General features: G+C 37.5%; 1 long non-coding RNA gene across 2 annotated transcripts in view; it reads right to left on the reverse strand.

Annotated features, from left to right (window-relative positions):
- LOC138737656 (uncharacterized) overlaps positions 1 to 8,183 on the reverse strand; it is a 113,418-nt gene that overhangs the window by 26,785 nt on the left and 78,450 nt on the right. The window contains exon 2 of one of the 2 annotated variants that reach the window (XR_011341113.1): positions 3,318 to 3,345. This is a non-coding gene — a long non-coding RNA (uncharacterized lncRNA). Of the gene's footprint in view, positions 1 to 3,225; positions 3,346 to 8,183 lie in introns of those variants that run through there. The other variant, XR_011341112.1, reaches the window with a different exon arrangement.

Here is an 8,183-nt window from a genome sequence, read left to right on the forward strand (position 1 = left end):
TGGTTTTTGTTGTGGTTGTGGTTTAGGGGCCAATGCTCTATGTGCCCTTTCTATTTCCATTTCTTGCTGTAGTTCTGGACATCCTAGGGCCTTAGGGATCCATTCTTTTATAAACTCCCTCATATTCTTGCCTTCTTCATCTTCCTTAAGGCCCACTATCTTTATGTTATTTCTTCTGTTATAATTTTCCATTATATCTATTTTTTGGGCTAGTAATTCTTGTGTCTCTTTAGTTTTTTTATTAGATTCCTCCAATTTCTTTTTTAAGTCTTCTACCTCCATTTCTGCTGCTACTGCCCGCTCTTCCATCTTGTCCATTTTTTTCCCCATTTCTGTTAAGGTCATATCCATTTTATTTATTTTCTCTTCTGTGTTGTTTATTCTTCTTCTTAAATCATTGAATTCCTGTGTTTGCCATTCTTTAAATGACTCCATGTATCCTCTAACAAGAGCAAGTATATCCTTTACCTTGCCTTTCCCTTTATCTATTTCACTGTACTCTTCCTCTTCTTCTTCCTCTGGGTTGACCATCTGTTGTTTCTTTGCTGCCCTTTCCTCCTCTTCTTTCTTGTTTCCATTGTCTTCTGTGGTCTCTTCTTGCTGCAGGTGTTCTGCAGCTGTCGTTGCCGGCTGTGGAGATCGACTCCCCAGCTGGTCCCCCCTCCCGTCGGTTGCGCACTTTTACTCGGCTCTGTGAGCCATTGTTGTAGTTCTTTTTCTACCGACCTGAGGTAGTGGGGCCCTCTCTCCACAGCGGGCCTCTTCGGACAGGTAAGGCCTTCACCTTTTTCCTCCGTTGTCTTCTCTTCCTCTCTTCTTTCCGTTGATTTTGATTTTTCTCCTTTTGTCTCCATCTTCTTTCCACCTTTATACTCACTTTTCTTTAACTTGTATTTCTGTGCCTTTGTATTTTCTCTTGTTTTTCCCGACTTTTCTGGAGAGGGCTGGAGTTCACCGTCCGGCCACTACTCCATCACGTGACTCCTCCAATATTTATTTAATTCTTGAAAAAAACTTTTGTGGCATCATTATTGGTAATGCTTGAAACAAGTATTGTACTCTTGGAAATATACTCATTTTGACATAATTAACCCTACCCAATAATGTCATTGGCAATATCTTCCACTTGTTCAAATCCTCTCCAATTTTCTTAAGGTGCATAATTCAATTTATATACCCTATCTAAGTTATTATCAACCTGTATTCCAAAATATTTTATTCCATTTATTGACCATTTAAATTAAGATCTTGTTGACATTGAGTTTAGTCTCTTATAGTAAGGGGCATAATTTCACTTTTATCCCAATTTACTTTATAACACCTGATACTTTCCCATATCCTTTAACCTTAAATATAATTTGTGTAGCGAACCTAATGGTTCTGTCAAGTAGATCAAAACATTGTCAGAAAATAATTAATTTTATATTCCTCTTGATTAACTTTAAATCCTTTACTATCAGGATCAGATTGAATCAATTCTGCAAGTGGTTCAATCGCTAAAATAAATAGAGCAGGTGATAATGGACATCCTTATTACTAGATCTAGTTAATGGAAATGGTCCTGAAACCTTTTTCATTTGTAACAAATTTAGTCTTAGATTTATTATATAAGGTTCTAACCCAATTTGCAAATACCTGTCCCGTCCTAAATCTTTCAAATACCTTAAACAAAAAGTCCCATTCTTATTTATTAAACACTTTTTCTGCATCCAAACCCACTGCCATGCTTAGGTCTCCCCTCTTTTGTACTAGATGTATTATACTAAGTAATCTAGTTATATTATCTGCAGATTTTAATAACAGCGAGTTAAATCTCCATCTAGAAATTAATTTTTCTTTATCTAACATTGTAAGTGTAATTAATAAAGGTGAGTGATCAGATAAAATTCTTTCTTTATAATCATCTTGATTAATTCTACCTGGAAATGTGCCAATATTAAAAATAAATCTATCCTTGAATAAGAATCATGTCTGAATAAAAAGAATAATCTCTCTCTCTTGTGTGTATTCTTCTCCGTATGTATATTAAATTCAAGTCCTTCATTAATGTCAAGGTGGCTTTTGCTGACTTTGCTCTTGTTATTGCTCTAGTTGATCTATCTAAAACTGGATCTAGACAAATCTGATGTGCTCCTGCCAGATTAAGAAATATTTCTTGAATAAATTTTTCATCATCCACATTCAGCACACATTCAAAAGGGTCCAGAATTCTCAAAAAAAAATTCACATTGCACTATAACATCTACAGGGTTGATCACTACATTTTTTAAATCATAACTGTAAGAGTTTTATTTATTAGGATTGCCACTCCCCTTGCTTTTGAATTAAATGAAGAACTGTGACATATCCCTCTAAGCGCCTTTGCAAAAACTTTAAAGAATGCCTAAAATGTCTTCACAAGTAGGTGTTAATTGGACATGCTGTGGAATAATGGATTATTGTTTTGAAAGCAACAGATGAACGGATTTAGAAGATTGGGTCTGGTGCCACAATCTGTCTGAATGCAGCTTGCTGTTCTAAGGTCATGTGGTTTTGCAAGTGGAGAGAAAGAGAGAGAGAGAACTGATTTCTGCAGTCATGGCAAGCTGGCAGCTTGTTGAAACCACATTTTGAAGACAAGTTCTGAGTTCAGCCTGTTGAAAACCCTTGTGATCCATACAAGAGGAAATGGCCGGCTAGAGTGTTTCTCCTGAAATAAGAGGATCTCTGTGGTGACCTGCAGAAGAAGAGGAAAGCCTGATGGGACAAGTTTCTTCAGCAAGACACTGAAGTGACTGATGGGAGGAAATCAGTTTGTATGTGTCCAACAAGCAACGAATCTCTCTCTGAGACCAACAAGAACCTTCCTGAGCGGTAACCATTTAAGCACTAGAGCTTGGTGAAACTTCATAAATGTTAAATTCTGTGTACAGTATAAGAATTGCCTGATACCGGTGAACTTGGAGGATTAAGAATTGAGATTGGACAGTGAATCAAAAAATTTTTCTGAACTTATACACATACATACACGTGCACTTAAAGTTAGAAGGGGGTAAATTAGGTTAAGTTAATAGTAATAAATTAAAGTTTGATCCTGATTTTATGTTTAATGAAAATTAAAAATGACTTTTGTTTAAGTACCATTTGTTTTGGTGAATTTCTATTGCTGCTGGGTTTTGGGATCCTCTGGGTTCGTAACACTGGTCTGTTTAGCCCGTTAACATTAAACTTAAAAAGCTCAATATGTTATTTATTAATAGGTAATTTAATCTTAATTCAGCGACAATTCCCCTTCACCTCTCTCCCCGTATTCAGCACATCAAATATTTATTGTCTACCGTGTTAAGGGACATCTTCTTCGGAGATCTAGGTAGGAAAAAAGAAAGGAGAATTGTACATAATCAGTTTAACTTTATAACAATTATAATATTCAAAAATAAGAAGAAAGAGAAAATAACAAAAAGCACCCCATTAATATTGTTTAAATAATAAACAATATTACCCCCCCCCCCCCTTGATTTCATGGGATGCGGCATCTGCCACAGTTACACACATGAGTCGATAGTAGTGAGTCCAACCCCTCTGAATGTTTACCATGTATCAATCTCGCATATGCAGGAAGTAAAAATTAAAAAAACACTTTTTATTAATCAAAGCATTTTTAAACTCCCTCTTGCTGATAAGTTGGCAGTGTTTCAACAAATTCTTTCGCAGGAACATGATCTGTAAAAAACTTGTTCTGTCCTTGCAGGATGCCGCAAAGTGAATCTGTAGCCTTTTTGCCATCAAGCATGTTTTACCAAATTAAATTCTTTCCTTCTCTTCAGCAGTTCCAAACTTATATTAGGATAGAAAAATATCTTTGTTCCATAAAATTCCAACTGTGTCACATTATTGTCTGATGCATTATTCTATTTCACTGAAAAGTCAGTTGCAAAAGAAAATCATAAAGCCAAGTGAAAATTCAATGAAGTGTGATATTTTTCCCTCTGCTTCTCCTGTACCTCTAATGTACTAACAATTAGAGTTAACCTTCTATTAGTGGGCTAAACTTGCAAAGCCCACCTAAATCTTCCTAAACAATGGCAAAGTTGGGCAGGACCTGAAGGTAGAGCTTGAATCTCCGTCCTTGATGTTGTGCTGACTCCTGGGAAGGAGGGCAGAAATGAAGAAGTTCTCACCTTGGCAGCCACAGACCAGCCTCAGAAATGGAAGCCTCAGTATGAGGGGTAACCTGAGAAGGGTGGTGGGGGGGAAGTTGAAATCTCCAGTCAGTGCAGTCAGCCCTGCCACACAAACTCGTGACCTGATCATGTCTGTCTAGTGTGAGATGCAAGCTGATCAGAATGGCAGACAGCATCACCTCAATGAGGGGTTCAGCAGAAGTGGGATTATTGTTGAGGGAAAACATTACAATTATTTTGCATGTGCACAGGAAAATTATAAATAAGATTTTATTTTTGGTGTTATTTTGTATTATACACATGTGGGACACATAGTGCAAGCTATTAATGACCCCAGAGAAACTGGCATTCAGAGCATTGTGAGGATTTAATGCTTTGTCATACCCTAAAGGGATTGTGGCTGATCATGACCCAGGCGATGGAGTCTAGCACTAGGAAAATGCCTTGGATAGATTTTCCCAATATAGTTGCTTATTTTTCACCAATACATTTCCAAATGTTCCAAACTTAGCTTACAGCCCAGCCAGATAGATGAGCCAACCACAGCACCTAAGCTTTGCCATAGACATTATCCAACTCACTGCCCTAGCCACTGAATTTGACACCATCTGTCTCTGAGCCCCAATCTCAGTCTCCCTTCTGGCCCTGTTGCCTCAGCAACCAATCACAACTTTCTTTCCCACTGACTTCAACTGACCTTTCAGCCCTCTCTGACCTGTACCAACCCACTGCTCCTCGCCATCCCCCAGCCATCTGTCCAGGCCTCTCCAATTAGTGAGCACCCCAACATGTTTTTTTTTGTAATAAGGGAAAATTGCAAGTGACAGCTACCAATTTTGCACCTATTAGTAAGTTGTCAGTGGTAGAAAGTGAGGGAGATGACATGAGATTGTGAAAAATGGAGGAACATTAAAACCAAAGGAGCTGGAACCTAGAACAAGCAATGAGTGCTGGAAGAACTCAGTGGGTCAGGCAGTATCCATAGGAAGAAATCATCGGTCAACATTTTGGATCGGGACACTTTATCAAGTCAAAGGGTTCTGACCCAAGACATTGGTCATTTCTACCTATGGATGTTGCCTGACCTGCTGACTTTCCCCAGCAGCTCATTTTTGCTGAAACAAGATTGTAACTTGTGTTCCTTTTTTAACTAATTTCTAAGTAAATAATATTTTATGGAGTTTTATGAATGAGCGAGGAGCTAAAGCAGGTACACAGGTATACCTCATTTTGTGCTTTAAGCAACTATGAAACCTTTTGTAAGCCAAAATGGCATAAAGCAAAAATTGAAGCCTATTTTCATAACTGTAAACCCATTCAAATTTATTTTGGATAGCGAACACAGGTTTCTTCCGAAAAGTAAATTTTCTTAAAATGCGTATTCGTAAAATGGTGTATACCTATACCCAATTCCACAGGGGTAGCATGAAACCCAATGGCTTGTACAATGAATTTTCAAATTTCAGGTAATCCACTTCCTGTGTTCTTTTCCCATTCCAACCAGTAGTCCCAGAGTCTCTACTTTTGTTCAGATTTTCCATTCCTGCCCCTTTCAGCACCCTCCCCTAACTGATTCTATCTATCATCTACATATCTCCTCACTTGGTTCACCTTTCTCATCCCCTTTGCTACCTGGATCCATCTGCCCATCATTCCTCATCATTTGGTTCCACCTTTCCCTTAACCTTGAGCCTCACTCTCATTTCTGTACTATCTTCCCTCTATTTCCTCAGTCCTAATGCAAGGTCTTGAACTGAAAGATCAACAATCCCTTTGTCTCCACAGATGCGATTCAACCCACTGAGTTATTCCAGTAGTTTATTTCTTGCTCTAGACTTCAGCATCTGCAATTCCACGTTTCTTTGTAAGTATTCAAGTTTAGGTCTGTGGTAGTGGTAGATTCTTTGAAGAGTTGGATTTACAGTGAATGTACTTTGGAATTTAAATGTTCCAAAGCAGCTAGAACTGATTTACACTTAATAATGTAGACATTTACCCCTATGTGGGGAATTTACCTTAATATCAGCACATTTCACTGGACAACACATTTTCTCAAGAGGTTTGCTTCCTGAGAAAAAAATTAGGGATTATGACAGACAAGTTGAACACAAAGATAATTTCAGATTTACTGTATCATGTAGGAAGTTGGAGAAACATGAAATTAACATTGAATTTTGCATGTTAAATTGTATAATGATCCTGACACATTGCGTTAGTTCAACTGACCTAAAACTGTTTCTCCGCTGATATTTGTTTGTACTCAGCAACTGATTCCTCTTGTGTCAATGTCCAACAATAATCAGCCAGCACTGATGGATTCCAATTGTCCTGATATACCTAATGTCCTGGTGAAACCTTTCATCGTGTTCATCACTGACTGCACCAAGATCAGCAGGGAAGACGTCCAAGTGCAAATGCAGAAAATGAATTTTCAATGACATGCTGCACTTCATGGTTTTGTATCCTTGAAACATGTCATTAATCACCTGGATGTAGTTTGGTTCTCTGTAGTTGCCAAGAAAATTCTCAATAACACCTTTAAATGTCTTCCAAGCAGGCTCAGGCCTAAGACAACATATACATAGCATCTGCACTGAATGCATGTCCAGGCATGCTTGGACTGAACAAAACAGCCTTCTTTGTGGACAATATACTAGTAGACTTAAAATATGACAGAAATCAAAAAAATAAATTATATCTTTTAAAAAAGGACATGATAGGATCATTTTAAGGTGATTTTTGTGATCAACGGTCCAAAATTCATAAAATACATCCAAAAGTATTCAGGAAGCTAAATCTTTGTTGTCCAGTGTTATTTGAAATTCGACTAGTTGGCCAGAATTTTTGAGCTTCCAATTAAGTTAGCTGGCAGCAGAAGTTAAAAGATTTTCTGGGAACCCATGGTAATTATTCAAATGAACTAGTCTTGGAAAAGTATGGGCAGCTACCATTTGTTTAGCCTCAGCAGATGTTCATTAACATCTCTGCTTTGTAGAGAACACAATGTTGTCTCTGTGAATGAAAACTTCTTTAAAAGCCAAAAGTTATATATGGACGCTGAATGGGATGTTTATTTTCCCATCTGAGATAGAATCTTTCATCATAACCAAATTTAAGAAATACAAATGTCTGTTGACAAATGCCAAGTTCCCAGTCTTCATGTCTAACTACATTCGATGAGCTTTTGATATTCCCACCACCCATGTGTGACTTTGTCCCATTTTATCCCACCGGCATCTTCAAGGGCACATGACCCAAGAAGTAACAAATGCAAGAGTAGTTGTCCTTCTGCTTTTCAAACTATGCTCTTAAACATGAAATGAGAAATGCAGCTGGCTTTTTATTTAGGTAGAAATCTACAGGATGTGTGAAGGTAAATGATTTTAATCTTTTGAGTACCAGATATTTACTTTTTATGATAATTAAGTTTCTTTTCCATTTACATTTCAGATCAAAAGACTTACAAAAATAGAGCCATTTTAAAATCCTTTAACTCTTGATATTTTTGTATAAAATCTTTTATTTTCATTTCAATATATTTTGTCACAGATTATCTTCCAGCATTCTTTCTCCATTCCACCCTTTCTTCCCCCCCCCCCCCCCACCTCCCCTCACCATTTTGAGGGATTCTAAATCCATATTCACTGTACTAAAGAAGGGCGAACAGAGTTGCATTTATGTTTTTCTCTGGAGAATGTTTTCTTTCACTAGTATGCACCTCCTGCTGTTACCATGGACAGAATTTTAAAAAAGCATTGCTTAAGAACCCTAATCACGATGCCTGGTTACACCAATTTGAGACCCCCGATTAATCTCTATGAATCTTGAACAGTGTCATTTATTTGCAGGGCTCTCTGAAGGGAAGAGCTTGCCGGTTATAGGGAGAAATGAATTTAGTTGAATTGGTTTTCCTGAATGGTCTCCTTCCATGTTGTAATCATCCTGTGGTTCAGTGAAATATGCCACAGGAGAAACATATTTTGTAAAATAGTCTTTTAACTATAATAACATCTGTTAACT

Source organism: Narcine bancroftii, chromosome 6, assembly GCF_036971445.1.
Source record: "Narcine bancroftii isolate sNarBan1 chromosome 6, sNarBan1.hap1, whole genome shotgun sequence".
NCBI classification, from domain to species: Eukaryota; Metazoa; Chordata; class Chondrichthyes; order Torpediniformes; family Narcinidae; genus Narcine; species Narcine bancroftii.